The sequence below is a fragment of the Sarcophilus harrisii genome, chromosome 3 (genome assembly GCF_902635505.1).
Source record: "Sarcophilus harrisii chromosome 3, mSarHar1.11, whole genome shotgun sequence".
Lineage (NCBI taxonomy): Eukaryota > Metazoa > Chordata > Mammalia > Dasyuromorphia > Dasyuridae > Sarcophilus > Sarcophilus harrisii.
In genome coordinates, this window is record NC_045428.1 from 311,374,848 (window position 1) to 311,393,894 (window position 19,047).

Here is a 19,047-nt window from a genome sequence, read left to right on the forward strand (position 1 = left end):
CGTAGCGGCCAAACTGAGGCGGCGGGGAAAATGCATAAAAGCCTTTCTTTGATGTGTGTTAGATTGGGGGGGAGCCGGGAGAGAGGCAGAGGAGGAGGGAAAGGAAGGAGGTTTGTTCCTCCAACCCAGAGAGGTGTGAAATTAATGCAAAGCATCCCCCTACTCCCACCTCCTCCCTGTCTCCTTGTCTCTGCGTGTGTCTGTCTCTGTCTCCGTATGTGTGTGTGTGTCTGTCTCTGTGTGTCTGCAATGCCTCTTGTCTCTTTGTGTGTATATCTGTGTCTCTGTGTCTGTCTGTCTCTGTATGTGTGTGTGTGTCTGTCTCTGTGTGTCTGCAATGCCTCCTGTCTCTTTGTGTGTGTATCTGTGTCTCTGTGTCTGTCTGTCTCTGTATGTGTGTGTGTCTGTCTCTGTGTGTCTGCAATGCCTCTTGTCTCTTTGTGTGTGTATCTGTGTCTCTGTGTCTGTCTGTCTCTGTATGTGTGTGTGTCTGTCTCTGTGTGTCTGCAATGCCTCTTGTCTCTTTGTGTGTATATCTGTGTCTCTGTGTCTGTCTGTCTCTGTATGTGTGTGTGTCTGTCTCTGTGTGTCTGCAATGCCTCCTGTCTCTTTGCGTGTATATCTGTGTCTGTCTCTCTATGTGTGTGTGTCTGTCTCTGTGTGTCTGCAATGCCTCCTGTCTCTTTGTGTGTATATCTGTGTCTCTGTGTCTGTCTGTCTCTCTATGTGTGTGTGTCTGTCTCTGTGTGTCTGCAATGCCTCTTGTCTCTTTGTGTGTATATCTGTGTCTCTGTGTCTGTCTGTCTCTGTATGTGTGTGTGTCTGTCTCTGTGTGTCTGCAATGCCTCTTGTCTCTTTGTGTGTATATCTGTGTCTCTGTGTCTGTCTGTCTCTGTATGTGTGTGTGTCTGTCTCTGTGTGTCTGCAATGCCTCTTGTCTCTTTGTGTGTGTATCTGTGTCTCTGTGTCTGTCTGTCTCTGTATGTGTGTGTGTCTGTCTCTGTGTGTCTGCAATGCCTCTTGTCTCTTTGTGTGTATATCTGTGTCTCTGTGTCTGTCTGTCTCTGTATGTGTGTGTGTCTGTCTCTGTGTGTCTGCAATGCCTCTTGTCTCTTTGTGTGTATATCTGTGTCTCTGTGTCTGTCTGTCTCTGTATGTGTGTGTGTCTGTCTCTGTCTCTGTATGTGTGTGTGTGTGTGTGTCTGTCTCTGTGTGTCTGCAATGCCTCTTGTCTCTTTGTGTGTATATCTGTGTCTCTGTGTCTGTCTGTCTCTGTATGTGTGTGTGTCTGTCTCTGTGTGTCTGCAATGCCTCTTGTCTCTTTGTGTGTATATCTGTGTCTCTGTGTCTGTCTGTCTCTGTATGTGTGTGTGTGTGTATCTGTGTCTCTGTGTCTGTCTGTCTCTGTATGTGTGTGTGTCTGTCTCTGTCACTGTATGTGTGTGTGTGTCTGTGTGTCTGCAATGCCTCCTGTCTCTTTGTGTGTGTATCTGTGTCTCTGTGTCTGTCTGTCTCTGTATGTGTGTGTGTCTGTCTCTGTCACTGTATGTGTGTGTGTGTGTCTGTCTCTGTGTGTCTGCAATGCCTCTTGTCTCTTTGTGTGTATCTGTGTCTCTGTGTCTGTCTGTCTCTCTATGTGTGTGTCTGTCTCTGTGTGTCTGCAATGCCTCTTGTCTCTTTCTGTGTCTCTGTGTCTGTCTCTGTATGTGTGTGTCTGTCTGTATGTCTGCAATGCTTCCTGTCTCTTTGTGTGTATATCTGTGTCTCTGTGTCTGTCTCTATATGTATATGTCTCTGTGTGTGTATCTATGTCACTGTGTGGGTCTGGTCTGTCTCTGTCTTTGTGTGTGTCTCACTCTCTGTATGTGTATGTCTATGTGTCTGTCTCATCTGTGTGTGTCTGCCTGTCTGCTTTCTCTCTGCATCTATCTCTTACCCCCTCTCTCCTCTGCACCCCACTCCTTTTTTTGTCCTCCCCCCTCTGAGCTCCCATTCTATTCCTCTGTTTCCTCTCCTCTGCCAGTTTCTGAGAGAGACTTGGATATTCATTGCTGGGGGTCAGTTCTCACCAAATGGGCACTTATCAGGCAAACAGGTCCTCTTTGCCTTCAAATGGAGACTGGGAAAAGAGTCTTTATCAAAACTATGTTTCTGTATTTTTGAATCATTCAGGTTTAAATTTTAATTTCTAAACCAAATAGTATTTTGGTCCTACTTCTTACTTTAATGACTATTTTATTTATGCTGTTACTTGTTGACCAGGAACCAGTTGTTCAGAATTGCTTGTTTAGATGACCACCAAAATTTCAAATAGCCAAAACACAGGAATTTAGTTGAGCAACTTCACTTCGTTTCCCCTTAAAAACCTTGAGTCTAGGTTCTATTTTTATTGTATATTGAAGGAGTTTCCTGTTTTACCCTTTCCACATAGCCTAACCTTTCTGAATACTGATGATCTTAAGATCATTTAGTGGGTCATTTAGTTCATTTTACTATAGAGGTAACTGAGGCCCAAAAAGATTGATTAATTTGCCCAAAATAAAACAATTTTTCTTCCGTGGAGTATGGGGAGAGATGGACCCATACTGTTGGTTCCAATAGAGTCCAAGGCATAGACCACAAGCATCCTGTCCCTGACCACAATCATTAGTATGTTTCCTAGCCTGTCTCCCTCCTTTCCATCTCCCTTCAAAAGATAAGCACATATATTTAGGGACATAATACATAGGGATGGGGATCTATTTTATTTTATTTTATACTTTTGCACTTTGGGTAGGAAGAGAACTGTAATGGATATATGTATGTATGTATGTATGTATAAACCATGGAATAGACTAAGGAGTAGAGGTGAATAAAGCTTGAGGGAACAGAGCAAGAATCCCAAGAGATGCTGGCCAAGAAGGCAAAGAATGGTAGATTTTCAGGACAGGAAACAACAGATTTCTTACCTCTGAACAATCCCAGAGGCCAAAGGCACAGGTGAAAAAGACTCCACTTCCCAAATCAAACCTAATAAGTTTCTCCTCCTCCCCTCTCCCTTAATACAATTTCCAATCCAGCACATGAAATGCTCTCATCATGGACTCTGAGAAGCTCCCTCCTTCTTTTCATTCAATTAGTGCTGCTTGGGTAGCAGCCAGGCTTATGTAAGCCAAGATTCATCCCTAGAAGGAAAGGCTGAAACTCTCAATGAACGTTGAGGGGGCCCTCTCATCACTTAGAAGGCTAATAGAGAAGTAAGGCATCGAGACTGTGAAAAAAAAATACAGAAGCTAAGAAAAAAGGCACTATCTTTTACCTCTTGTATTCCTCTTTCAGGGAGTAACAGAAGCAGCCAGACTGAAGTTGAGAGGCTAAGACTTAGAAACAAGTTTTCAAGGCTTCTTAAATCAAGAGGATGTTCACTATTAAGACAGACTTTTCCTGAACACCTCCTGCTCTGTTTCATTTCCTTTTTGCCATACGGACATATAAGGAACCAATCTTTGTGTTGTGTTCACATTTTTAGTCCCTAGTATTTTAATAGTGTCCAGATTTCCTGGACCTTTAAGACTATCCACTCTTTTTCTTTCAGTGACCTTGTGACCTTGCTCCATCTATCATTCCCTTTTCACATATATTATCTTCTTCTATATTAACTTCTTTCTTTTACCATGTTCACATCTCCTCTTAGACAGAATAACCTTCTCTTGACCCTGTCCCCTAAGATATCCTTTTTCTCTCCCTTTTTCCATGCCAAACTAAGAGAAAAAGTAATCTACATTCCTTGCCTCCTCTTCATCATATATTCAGTCTTCATGAGTTTCTACAACTGCTCAAATGTCTCTTAAAGATCTCAAAAATACTCAAATCCTCAAAAGGATCCGTCATCTCATCAATATGAATATTTACTCAGGAGAGCAAATTGTGACTCATTCATGTCTGTCCATATATTGCCTGTTGTCCCTGTCTTCCCACAAACTCTCCACAGGTAGTCTGCTCCAAAATGCCATAGACCTTCCTCACTTTATACTGACATCTCAAAGATAGATAGCAATGGAACACTGAGGCATGGACCCTGTGATTCTTTTGCTCATGCTACATGACCAGCCCATTTTTTCTTTTCTTTTTTTTTTAATTTTAAATTTAAATATAACCTGGGGGGAAAAAATTGCCACATAGCAGAATATAAGAGAAGATTCTATATAGAAAAATAAATTTCCATTTTAAGAAAATCTAGATAATAAAAACCACACATTGTTTTCAAAGCTGCCCACTTTTTTCTCTTTCTTGTAGATTTTTCTTTTCTTCTCTGCTGTGTTCATTTTACTTTGTTTTTTTCCCTCTTCCTCCCACCCTAAAGAAGGGCTGAAGATATATATGGACATAGAAATCTATAAGCATGCATATCATATTATATATACTCATTCAAGTATATGTAAGACTGTACTATGTTTATTTCCTCTTGACTTCTGTTTCTCTGAAAGTTTCTAGCATCTTTCTTCCTAAATCCAAGTCTTTCCATGTTTTTCTCAATCAACCAGCTAATCATTGCTTATACTACACTAACATCACATTCTAGCTGAGAGATCTTTGAAAGTTTTCTCCCAAATTTCTACAATCCTTTTCTGGGCTGCATAGATTTTATTTATACAAGATAAGTTTAATTTAAGATAATCAAAATTATCCATTTTATACTTCAATAATACTTTCACCTTATAAGATAGTTTAAGGTCTAATAGTACTGAATCTACTTCTTTTATATCTTTTTTCCCTTGCTTCTTTGAAGTTCCTGACCTTTTTTTGTTCTCCCAAATGGACTTTCTTATTTTTTTCTAACTCAATAAAATAATTTTTTAGTAATTTAATTGGGATGACATTTAATAGATTAATTGATTAAAATTGTAATTTTGAAAATTGTTTTGGTTTTACTTACCATGAGCAATAAATATTACTTCAATTAGTTAGATCTGATTTTATTGATATAAAAATTATTTTATGTTTATACTCATATCCTGTTGTGATACAGGAGCCACCTGCAGGTCTAACTCAGATCTATAGATTGGATCTCTTCATGTGAGCAGATGATGATGATGATGATGATGATGATGATGATGATGATGATGATGATGATGATGATGATGATGATGATGATGATACAAGAAGACTGAGAGGCAACTGCCTCTGTTCTCTGATCTCTCCGCTGAGAGGTAGTTGCATTGTCTGACCCCTCTCCTCTTCCCTCTGCCTTCAATTTATTTCATTCCCAGTCCACAAGCAACACCTGTGTCAGTAAAGGCTGCTTTACAATTCCCTCAGATATGATTCACAGTTGTGGAGGCTTTTGGAGAATTGACCTGCCCCTTCACCTAGGCATGGTCCTTAACAGTATCCTGTGTCTGTTTTGGCAGGTATATGCTCAGGTATAAAATACTGTTTAGCTGTTTTATTTATTTATGATACACATTGCTTTATGACTCACGTTGGGAGAGAAAAATCAAAACAGAAATGAAAAATCATGGAAGCAAGGGAAAAAAAAACAGAAAAAAGAAGTGAACAAAGCAATTATTGACTTGCATTCAATCTCCATAGTTCTTTTTTCTGGATGCAAATAGAAATTTCTATCCAAAGTCTATTGAGATTGCCTTAGATCACTGAATCACTGAGAAGAACCAAGACTTTCATAGTTGATCATCACACATTCTTGCTGTTATTCTTGCCATATTCCTGGCTCTGCCTGTTTTGCTCAGCATCAGTTCATGTAAATTTTTCCAGACCTTTCTAAAATCAGCTTGTTCATCATTTTTTATAGAACAATAATATTTCATTACCTTCATGTAACACAATTTCTTCCGCTATTCTTTGATTGATGGGTATCTACTTATTTTCCAATTCTTGCTACCACCAAAAGAACTGCTACAAACATTTTTGCACATGTGGGTCCTTTTCCCTCCTTTATGATTTCCTTGGGATACAGACTCGGTAGTAGCACTGCTAAGTCAAAAGATATGTACGGTTTCATAGCCTTTGGGCATAGTTCCAAATTGTTCACTAGAATGATTGGATCATTTCACAACTCCATCAACAATGTATCAGTGTCCCAATTTTCCCACATCCCCTCCAACATTTGTCATTATCTTTTCCTGTTATTTTAACCAATCTGAGAGGTGTGAGGTGGTATCTCAAAGTTGTTTTAATTTACATTTCTCTAGTAAATAGCGATTTAGAGTATTTTTATATGACTATAGATAGCTTTAATTTCATCATCTGAAAATTGTCTGATCATATCTTTTGACCATTTATCAATTGGAGAATGAGTTATGTTTTTATAAATTTGACATAGTTCTTTATGTATTTTAGAAATGAGACCTTTATCAGAAACACTGGCTGTTTCTGATAATTTTTTTTTCCCAGCTTTGTACTTCTCTTTTAATCTTGTTTCTGTTGGTTTTGTTAGCAAAAAAAATTTTTTTAATTTAATGTAATCAAAGTTGTCCATTTTACCTTTCATAATGTTCTGTAGTTCTTCTTTGGTCATAAATTCTTCAAAGATCTGTTGGTAAATTGTCCTTTGCTTTCCTAATATGCTTATGATATCACCTCTTATGCCTAATCCTATACCAATTTTAACCTTATTTTATATGTGTGAGATGTAGCTCTATACTGAGTTTCTGACATATTATTTTCTAGTTTTCCCAGCAATTTTTGTGAATAGGTGACTTCTGGGGCAGCTAGATGCTGCAGTGGATAGAGCAGTGCCTCAGCAAAAAAAAAAAAAAAAAAAAAATAGTGAGTTTTTATACCAGAAGCAAGAGTTTGGGCATTTATCAAGTACTAGATTATGTTAAGCCTTGATTATTTTGTCCTTTGTATCTAATCTAGTCTATTGATCCACCACTCTATTTCTTTTTTTTTTATGTGATTCTTTTATTATTATTATTGTTATTATTATAGCTTTTTATTTACAAGATATATGCATGGGTAATTTTTCAGCATTGACAATTGCCAAACCTTTTGTTCCAGTTTTTGCCCTCCTTCCCCCCATTCCCTCCCCAAGATGGCAGATTGACCAATACATGTTAAATATGTTAAAGTATAAGTTAAATACAATATATGTATACATGTGTCCATACAGTTATTTTGCTGTACAAAAAGAATCAGACTTTGAATTAGTGTACAATTAACCTGTGAAGGAAATAAAAAATGCAGCTGGACAAAAATAGAGGGATTGGGAGTTTTTTGTAGTGTTCATACTCATTTACCACTTCTTTCTCTGGGTGTAGCTGGTTCAATTCATTACTGCTCTATTGGAACTGATTTGGTTCATCTCATTGTTGAACAGAGCTACGTCCATCAGAATTGATCATCATATAGTATTGCTATTGAAGTATATAATGATCTCCTGGTCCCGCTCATTTCACTAAGCATCAGTTCATGTTAAGTCTTTCCAAGCCTTTCTAAAATCATCCCGCTGGTCATTTCTTTTTTTTTTTTTTTTTTTTTTTTTTTTTTAATTTTTTTTTTTTTTTATTTAATAGCCTTTAATTTACAGGATATATACATGGGTAACTTTACAGCATTAACAATTGCCAAACCTCTTGTTCCAATTTTTCACCTCTTACCCCCCCCCCACCCCCTCCCCTAGATCCGCTGGTCATTTCTTACAGAACAATAATATTCTATAATATTCATATACCACAATTTATTCAACCATTGTCCAATTGATGGGCATCCATTCAGTTTCCAGTTTCTGGCCACTACAAAGAAGGCTGCCACAAATATACTTGCACATACAGGTTCCTTTCCCTTCTGTAAGATCTCTTTGGGATATAAGCCCAGTAGTAACACTGCTGGATCAAAGAGTATGCACAGTTTGATAACTTTTTGAGCATAGTTCCCAAATGCTCTCCAGAATGGCTGGATGTATTCACAATTCCACCAACAATGTATCAGTGTCCTAGTTTTCCCACATCCCCTCCAACATTTCGCATTTTCTTTCCCTGTCATTCTAGCCAATCTGACAGGTCAATCTGACCTCTCTATTTCTTAACCAGTACCAAATGGTTTTGATGACTGCTGCTTTATAATATAGTTTTAAGTCTGATATTGCTAAGTCACCATCCTCTATATTTTTTCTATTAATTCCTTTGTTATTTTTGACCTTTTGTTCTTCCAGATGAATTTTGTTATTATTTTTTCCAGTTCTATAAAATAATTTTTTGGCAGTTTGGTTTTCTAATTATTTTAAATGATCTTAATATTAAATAATATTGCTAACACAGAGTATAGTTCCTTTATTTTTCTCTTTTGATTAAATCTATTTTAACTTTAACTTTGAGACCATGATTATTATCCTCATTTAAAAAAAAAATAACAAATTCTATTCCTGCCCCTTATTTTATCATTGTGTGTATCTCATTTTTATAATGTTTCTTGAAAGTAACATTGTTGAATTCAAATTTTTAATCAGATTCCATTTCTACTTTATGGGTAAAATTCATCCCATTCACATTCTAAGATACAATTACTTGCATATTTTTCTCTATTTTCTTCACTATCTTTCTAATTTTATTTAACCTATCCCTCCTCAATCCTCTGCTTTACTTCTACCTGCTATCTGGTCCTCATATTTCTTAATCCACCCACCTCTCCAAGAGATCCTCCTTTATCCTCACCCCCATCCTTTGTCCTTGACTCCCATCCTTTCTCCTTGTCTTTTTATTTCTTTCTAAATTTAGAAGACTTTAATACCCTTCTATATGTGTACACACACACACACACACACACACACACTGCACTCCTTATTTTCCCCCCTTTCAACTTATTCTATATCAGTTGTTTTTTTTTTTCCTTTTAGGCCTAATTTATATGAAATAATTATTCCTTTTTATGTCCCTTTACACAATTTTATTTTCTTAGAATCATCCCATCATACTCAGTTCAGCCTACACCTTTTTTTTTTTTTATCAAACTACCCAACTAATGATAACAATCATATGAGCACTATTACTATTTTCTCATATATGAAGTAAATAATTTGATCTTAATGAGTTCCCTTATAATTGGTCTTTAATGCTTACCTTATATTTTTCCTGGATGTTAAATGTTGAATTTTCCTTTAAATTCACAGGGAGGGGGGAATGGTCACAAAAAATCTAAAAATCTTCAAGTTCATTAAATATTCTTTTTTTTCTCCCTCCATTCAGGATTAGACTACACTTTTCTGGATAAGATTACCTCTGACTGTAATCCCAGCTCTTTTGCTCAGTGGAATATAGCATTCCAAGAGCCATGGTCCTTCAATGTATTAGCTGCCAAGTTTTGTGAAATCCTTATTTAGCTACATGATATTTAAGGGTTTTTTTCTTATTTCCAATATTTTCTCCTTAATCTGAGAGCTTTAAAACATGGTTCTGTAAGCTTTCTTCCTGGGATGTTTTTCAAGTGATAAGCAATGGATTTTTTTCTATTTCTGCTTTGCTGTCGCCTTCTAGAAATTCAGGGTAATTTTCCTTGATGATTTGATATAATATTGTATCAAGATTTTTTAAAATCATAATTGTCAGGTAGTATTTTTCCTCTATCTGTTCTCTAGATCAGTTCTTTTTTTGTTTGTTTTTGTTTTTTGAGATGCAATTGGGGTTAAGTGACTTGCCCAAGGTCACAGAGCTGATAAATGTGAAGTGCCCAGATCAGTTCTGATGTTTCACTTTCTCTTCTATTTTTTTCTTCTTTTGATTTTGTTTTATGATTTATTCATGTGTTAGAATTTTATTAGCTTACCTTTGCCCAATTCTTGTTTTCAAGGAATTTTCTTTCTTAAATTTTTGATTCTCTATTACATTTGTTATAATTGTCTTCATTTTCTTGGATTGATCTTATTTTTTTTTCTAATTTTTCCTCAATCTCTCTTATTTGATTTTTAAGTCCTTTTAAAATTCTTTTAAAATCTTTTTTTTTTTTTGTTCTGGGAACCATTTGATATTTCTCATTGAAAAAGAAATGGCTTTTTTAGCTTCATTATCTTCCTCTGAATACGAACACAGATCTTCTCTATCCCCATAATAGCTATTTATAGTTGTTTTTTTCCTCCTTTGCTTACTCATTATTTATTTGTTTATTTTCTTTTTTAGCAGCTATTAGTGTAATTAAGTTCTAGTCCTGAGGTATGGGAAACCTTAGGTCCTTCTTTACTGTTATATTTGGAGGTCTATCCCAGAGTTCAACCTTGTTCTCTTTTCTCCATTCCTAAGCTATGGCTAATGATCCCAGCCACACAATTTCACAAATTATCTTGCTCTCTCTGGTCCCTCCAGTGCATGACACTACATCTGTTCTCTCTGCCCTGGAACTAAAACCAGGGACTCTGCTCTTCTGCAAATGGCCACAGCCAGCAGAGTCCCTGACCCTCTACTACATTATTCATCAGGTATGCACTGGATCCTTCTCCCCACAACCACAGCCCAGAAAGCCTCCAGTCATCCCAGCTGTGCTTAGTATCCCTCAACAGTAGAAGTTCCTTTAATCTTCTACTCACTCTCAGAGTCCCACATGGTCTAGTCTGTATAAGATGAAAATTTCTAAGGCTGAAACTGCCCCTCAATTCAGCTATCCCGAGGACTTGTTGTTTATTGATTCTTCAGAGTCAGACTAAAGTGTTTTCACTTCAGTTACACCAAACCCAAGCCCCTGGGGGTCAGGTCTTTCTTGGGGTCTTTTCAAACTGTCTTGGGAAGACAACTACTTTCCCTTATGTTTATTTCTGTCACTCTAAGGCAATATGGAGAGGGGAAGAGGGACAGCTGAAAGTTTTCTGATTATTCCACCATCTTTCCAGAACCCTCTCCCAACCTATATTTTCTTACTGTTATATATTCTTTCCCTTAAAGATAACTTGTACTCCTATTCTTCTTCCAAGTTCCTCTTTGCCAACTAATCACATTCATTACGTGCATTTGTCTTATCTCCTGTATGACATTTGTTTCCAATTTTCTGGAGATCCTTATGTTCCAAATCTCACATTCATACAACAGCAGCAGTAGAATGTTGGTATTAAAACAGCACCCCTTTGTTTTCTTAAGAAGTTTAGGATCATTAAAGAAGCATTGTAATCTCCAGCCAGCTCTTCTTTCATTCTGTGTGATGCTGAATATATTCCACATATCATCCTAGAAAAGATACATAACTAATCATAAGAGTTTAGACTGATCAGCCACATAGGAAAGATCAAATGGATGAAAATTGTCTATTGACAAATTATGACATGGGATTTGGAAAGGGCAACCTATATATTCTCCCCATAAATAGATATAAGGACAGACAATTGAACTGTCTTAGTAGGGTCCAGGTTTGAACAAGAGAACTTGGATTGCTTTTACCAAACTCAAAGATGGTTCAGCAAAATCATTTAGTATTTTTTTTTTTGATTCATATATTTAACATCATTGAAAAATTTGATACTATTGTTCACCTCCTTTTGGGGAAAAAAATATTGATATTTTGCCACATTAATTACTTTCCAATTGACATCATCTTTAAAAGTTAAGTGGGGGCAGCTAGGTGGTGCAGTGGCTAGAGTACCAGCCCTGAAATCAGGAGGACCTGAGTTCAAATTTGGTCTCAGACACTTAATACTTCCTAGCGATGTGACCCTGTGCATGTCACTCAACCCCAATTGCCTTAGCAAAAATAAATAAAAAAACTTTTAAAAGTTAAGCAAAACTTCCAAATACAGTGATTGCAACTTATAGTGAACATGCTTTCACTTACACAGTTTACCATTTGTTAACAATACTTTTTGTCACTCTTTCCTCCTTTGATTTACACTGTTTTCTCATTCCTAGTTTTCTTCCTACTTGTGTCTTAATCACTACTCTGAATTCTCCTCTCAAAAGGAGGAGGTGCTTTAAGTTTCTTCAAGCTGAAAAATCACCAAAACATTGTTCTAGGCCCTCTTGTCTCTACATTCCTTCCCTTAATGATCTCATGGATAATCTAATGGAATGGCTTCCATTATCACCAATATGCTAATGAAGTTTCAATCTATGTTTGTATCTCCACATTCTCCCCAGAGTTCAGGTCACATATTTCCAAAGATCTAATAAACATATCCATCTTGATCAGCTCCCCACCATCTCAAAATAAGACATCTCAAATTCAAAATATTTAAAACAGAACTCTTTGCTGAAGGAAAGGTGGGAAAATAGGTATGTTAGATTTAAGTATTGTTGATGTTACTATGAACTCAGCCATTCTAGAAAACAATTTGGAACTATGCAAAAAAGTTATTAAACTGTGCATATGCCTTTTGACCAAGTGATACCACTATTAAATCTGTATAGACAGAGAGATCAAAGAAAATGGCAAAAGATCTATGTATACAAAAAAAAAAATTATAAAAGCTCTTTTTGTGGTGGCAAAGAATTGGAAACTTAAAAAGTTACCTATCAATTTGGGATGGCTAAACAAGTTATAATTGTTTTGTTATTTGTCCTTTGTTCTTGAAGAGAGTCATGACACCAGGGAGATGGTAACACAACATGCAAGTGAATTGGATTTAAGTAATGGAGGGCTGTGCAAAATCACCAACCTCACTTTCTCCTCCAGAGCCAAATTATGATGTATTAATATGATAGAATACTATTGTGCTGTAAGAAACGATGAAGGAGATGGTCTTAGAGAAATCTAGGAAAAACTTGTATGAACAGATGGAAAGTGAAGAGAACAGAGTCAGGAGAAAAATTTATGATAAAAAAAAACCAACAACTACATTTTATGTTTGTGGCAGTTCTTTTTGTAGTGACAAAGAACTGAAAACTGAGTGGATGCCCATCAATTGGAGAATGGCTGAATAAGTTATGGATATGAATATAATGGAGGATACTTACATGAATTGATGCTAAGTGAAATAAGTAGAACCAAAAGAATATTGTATACAGCAACAACAAGATTATGTGATGATCAACTCTAATGGACTTGGCTCTTTTCAACAATAAGGTGATTCAGAATTCCAATAGTAGTGTAATGAAGAGTCATCCACATTCAGAGAAAGGACTAGGTACATTGAATGTGGATCACAATATAGTATTTTCACCTTTTTTGTTGTTGTTTGCTTGCTTGTTTTTTTTTCTCATTCCTTTTGACTGAATTTGGAATGCAAGGTTTTGCAAGGGTGAATATTGAAAACATCTTTGCATGAATTTTGTAGAATAAAAATCTATTATTAAAAAAAAAAAAAACCTACATCATAACAATGAACAACTCTGAAAGACTTAGGAACTCTAATTAACTCAACCATAATTCCAAAGAACTTGTGATGAGACATACTACCAGATGTAGTAGTCTCCAGAGTGAGATGGAAGCTTATATTTTTGTTGTTCTTATTGCTTGTTTTGTTTTGTTTGTTTTTGACATGTATAAGGATTTATTTTGCCTGACAATCTATGTTTATAAAACGATCTTTTATTTTTTTACTTTCTCAGTGGGAGTGGGGGAGGTAGGAAGGAGAAAATTCAGAGCTGAACTGAATTAAAATCTAAAAATAAAAGTAAAACAGAATTCATGTTATATCTAAAATATGCATTTCCCCTTACCATCTCAACTTCTGTGCAAATGACTACATAATTTATGATATGTAGATGTCATGTAACATCCCTGCAAAAGGATATAACAAATATAAGTAATTCATAGAAACATGGGATTATTTATATGAACTATAGGAAAGCGAAGCAAATAGAACTATATACCCAATAACTACAATGATGCAAATGTAAAGAACAATAACATGAAAATGAATTCTGTGTAATTATGATGACCAGTCTTAGAACGAGAGGGGAAAAAAAAAGATGGATAAATTTATCTCCCTAGTACAGTGGAAAGAGCACTTAAAATGAAGTAAAAGAATCAGAATTCATATCCTGCCTCTAATATATAATAGTTGTTGACCTTAAACGAGTCATTTCATTTCTCTGGGCCTTAGATTTCTTTGTAAAATATGAGGGTCTGAACTAGATGATCACTGAAGTCTTTTCTTTTTTGGAGGGAAAGGTACCAGACTATGGGCATAAAATAATGCCACATAACATACTGTCATTCATTGTCAATGTATTCAGTTGATCTTGCACACCATTTTTATTTTTTGGTTTCAGAAAAAATTCAAAAGTACCACAACCAAGGTAGAATTGTTTTTGGTAAAAACAAAAGACATCAATAAAACAAATTAAAAACAAGCCTGGAAGAATATACTTATTATATATTATATTATAGATATAACAAATAACTTTATATTTTTTAATAACTTACCCTGAAGGACAAATAACATTTGTAAGTGTCAAGGTGATTTAATATCAGAATAATCAATGTGATAAATTTTGATAAGAGAAAAATGTAAAGACAATATAATAATATCATTAAGTACCTAGAAAGTCTTCAGTGAAATGTAGTACTCATTTGTGTTTTAAAGAATACCGCAAATATATATTTATATAGAAATATAAATAAGCAGAATATTTAAAACTTTGAGCCAAAATTGTATTCAAAGAGAAGCATTAGAGACATTTCTGTTTTTTGTTTTTTGTTTTGTTTTTTTTTAAAGGTATGGAATAGGGATTTCTACTCCTGCTGATCCTGAGTAACTAGGTGGAGTTGACATAGAAAGCCTGAAGTATTGATGGAATTAATTCCTGAGGCAAGCAGGGAAGGGCACTGATAGGGATCAGTTTAATTTTATAGTTCCACTGTCTGTGGAGGTGCATAACTCCACTTTGTTGTGTCCAGCCAGAAATCCAAATTATGTAAACCCCTTGAAGTTAGATCTCCTCTATAAATCTGTCCACAGCCCACACCATCTTTGCTGAATCCCTTTTGAGTCAGTCTGACATGGCATTCTGCCTCATGGTATCTGTCCTCTCATTCCCCCACCATGTTTCATGGTGTTTTTCTACTTCTTATAGTCAACTAATACTTTTAGAGTGCTCTATGGATTTAGACTGCCAGTGAAGGGCATACTCCAACTGCATGGGATATTCCCTTTCTCCTGGATAATTGTGAGTTCCACTAAGGAATTGTCTTTTCCATTGTTAAGTGTCAAAATCCCTTTCCTCACATAACCAAATGCCAACATTTAATGCCAACATTAGTCTCATCATTTGATGCTGAACCCCAAACAGATCATTTGGTGCCAAAATAACTCTTCTAAATCACACCATTGCCATTCCTTTTTAATGTAGCTTTAGAAATTTTGGATTATTATTAAGCTGAGAAGTAAGCAGAACAAGAAAAAATATATACAGTATATACAACAATGGAAATGGAGAGAACCATAAAAATCTGAATAGTATAATTATGACTAAAACTGACCCAGAAGAAATGATAAAAGGCATGTTTTTCTTATTGTTGCAGTGATGAGGGCCTATAGGTATGGAATTTTGCATATGCCTTCTGACAAAGTAGCTATCCCAGTTGATTTTGCTGAATGACTTTTTTCTTTGAATTTTTCAGTGTTAGTTATTAGGGAACCCTCAATGGGTGTGGTCATGGAAAAAATTATATGTTTGGAAATTAACATAACATAAAAACAGAAGACACCAATTTTTAAAAAAAGTAATAAAGCAGAAAAAATAACATTAATAAGTAAGAACAAGGAAGAAATTTAAGTGCTTATTTTGCAAATAATAAGACAATCAGTAATGAAAGAAATGGATGCAGTTAAATTAGCTTAATAAAATAACTGAATATAAGAAAAATCATCTAAAAGTATTAGCATTTCTATATGCCACTACCATGAATAAAGAGAAAATGAAAGGTGAAATATTCTTTGAAACAAAATATATCAAATTCATGAGCAATAACTTGTTAAGATTACACATGAAATCTATACAAAGAAAATTTACACAGGATTTTGACAACTAGGGAAAACTGAATAAATGGAGTTGTATATCTTCTGCTCTTTTGTAAAGTGAGTAAATATGATAAAGAAGGCAATACATGTCAAACTAATTTACAGTTTTAATGCCATTCCTATTGAAATACCAATAGATAATTTTACAGAATCATGGTTATACAAACATGACTGTAGTTCCCTGTGCTAAAAGTGTTTTAAGACTAATCTTCATGAGTTCAAATCTAATCTCAGACTTAGCTATGGGATCTGGACAAATTATTTAACCTTGTTTGCCTTAATTTCTCATCTGTAAAATTAGCTAGGAATGGTAAGTCACTCCAATATCTTTGCCAAGAAAATCCCAAATGGGGTCACAAAGAGTTGGACATGATTGAAAAACAATTCAACAGCAATTTATATGAGCTGGGCTGGTTTCCTTTTAAGAAAGCGAAAAAGTCATTCTTGGGACTTGATTAATCCAGAAGGCTAGAAGTATGAAAAATCCAGACTTTATGAGTTTTAGAGGAATTTTGTTTGCTCTGTGAAGGACATATTTTAGACTAAGTATTTTTGATTGCTGTGGAGAACTCCAGGCAAAGATGGGGGTAATTTAATTATGAATTTCATACTTTTAAATTTCATTAGTAAAGTTATTTTTTGTTGCATTGTATGGTCCTCGATTATCTCATAGCCTACAAACTCCAAGCCTAAATCATAAACTGACCTGAGTTAGACCTGGCCCAGAATAGTTAGTAGGACTGGGAAAAGTTATTTGTAATTCATTGCTGGATGAGAATGGTGGAACAGAACAAAGAGAAGCTTAGGTGACTGGATAACCAAACATAGGACCCTGGTATCTTGAACCTTCAGTCCAGAATAAACAAGGAATACTTTTACTTAAGAAGCTCCTCTTCACCAGATAGAATTAGCTCTATAGATACTTAAGGATCTTGACAGGGAAAATAGAAAAATAGCAGGAAAATTCATTTTTGATAATTAGACAGTGGTAAGTATGCTTCTTTTTAAGATTGTACCTTTCATACAAGAGGAATAACTTATAAATCAGTAAATACACAATCAACTCATGCCAGTAAGCATTTTTAAATACCTACCAATACTATTCTAAGTGTTAAGGATATAAAGAAAGGAAAAAAATTGTCTCTATACTCATGAAGCATATAATTTAACGGGAAACAATGGGCAAACAATTACGTAAAAGATGTAATAAAGAAAGAACTAATGGAGTCTAAATGCAAATTGAAGCATAGTTTTTTCTTTAGTTGGTTTTTTTTTAGTTGGTTTTTTTTTTGATCTAATTTTTTTTCATAACATAACTAATAAAGAAATATGTTATGAATGACTGAACATGTATAATCTATATCAAATTACTTGTTTTCTCAATAAGGAGGGAGGAGAAGAAAGGAGGGAGAGAATTTGAAACTCAAAATATTTTTTAAAAATCTATTGAAATTTGTTTTTATACACAATTGGAACAAAATTAAAATATTTTTAAATGAGTTCTATTTTGGACAAGTTTAAGATGTCTATGAGGCATCAATTCTAAATATTCAATAGGCAATTGGAGAAGTGAGATGGGAGATCAAGATAGAGAAAGATAAATAGATAAATAGATCTGGAATTATTGGTATAGAGATAATAATTGAATCCATGGGACTTAATAACATTACCAAATAAAATAGTACAGAGAAAGAAGAGAACACAAAGCTTTAGGGGACACCCATGGTTAGTGGGAATTACCCGGATGAAGACCCAGCAATCTATGTAGTGTTCCAAGATTAGGAGAACCAAAAGAGAACAGTGTCAAAAAACAAAAACAAAAACAAAAAAACAAGTATAGAGGAGAGTATCAAGGGGAATAGAGTGATTGACATAATCAGTGACTACAAAGAGATCAAGAAGCATAAGACTATTAAATAAGACTATAAATATGTCAATAGTACACAGGTGAAAGGAGGCAATACTAATGAAGGTGGGATTAATAATATATGGATGGGAAAGCATGATCTCTAACCCAGAGAATATGTTAAATATTGCCCAGATTAGCTCAATAAGGGAATAAAAGAGGAGCAGAAAAATGAGCACAATAGAGCTATAATCTATCATGTATGTGATATATGTGTATATATATATGAATGCTCTATTAATAACTGTGTGTATACATAATCCTTTTTAAAAATAATTATATTTTTATTGTTTTTTTCTGATTATACATGTACATTAATTTTTAATATACATTTATGAATCATGTGGGGTAATCCTTCTGTGTGTGTATATATATATATATATATATATATATAAACATAATAATTTATATGAGGCTTACTGTGTACCAGGCACTTTACTAAGTGCTTTATAATTTTTATCTCATTTGATTTTCACAACTCTCAGAAATAGGTGCTATTATTATCCCCATTTTCCAGATGAAGAAATTTATTCAGAAAAAAATTGAGTGACTTAACCAGAGTCACAGAGTCTAGTAAACAGAGTCTAGTAAATGTCTAAGGTCATATTTAACTTCGGGTTTTCCCCACTCCAGGACTAACACTCTATTCACTGTGCCACATGGCTTATTCTATTATTACCCCTAGGATAGTACCTCTTCAGGAGTGACTTCTTCTTCAGGTGAGTCAGAAGGTGGGTGGACTCTTACTTCCAAGAAACCAAGAGACTTGCAGAAGTTTAAGCAGAGTGAATGAATCATGGGAACTATGTCTAATAAGGGTGTGTGTGGAATAATGGAGGCAACTCAAGAGTTTTTGTCAGTTTCATAGGCTTAGAGAGCTTACAAAGGATTTACTCTAGGTAAAGTTAGTTGAACTCTAGGTAAAGTTAGTTATAGTCTCAAATGAGTATTGTCCTTTGGCCCTTTTTAGGTGGCTAAAATGGGGAATTCTATATAAGAGGTTCCACAAAAATGAATTTCCTTTACATCAAGTTCCCAGACTGGCGAAAGCAAGGGAAAGTATGAAATTTTAAAAAGAAAATGGTTTGAGGACCTGAATTTGTACCCCATCCCCATAATATCTTACTCCCATTTTACTTATGGTGTTATTAGATCTTAGCTTTTCAATTGACTTCTGTCTAGCAACAGGATTTGCTATGGGCTTTCTCCACCAGAAAACTACTATGTGGCAGATCAACAGGCAAGCTCTGAGCAGGAGATTGAG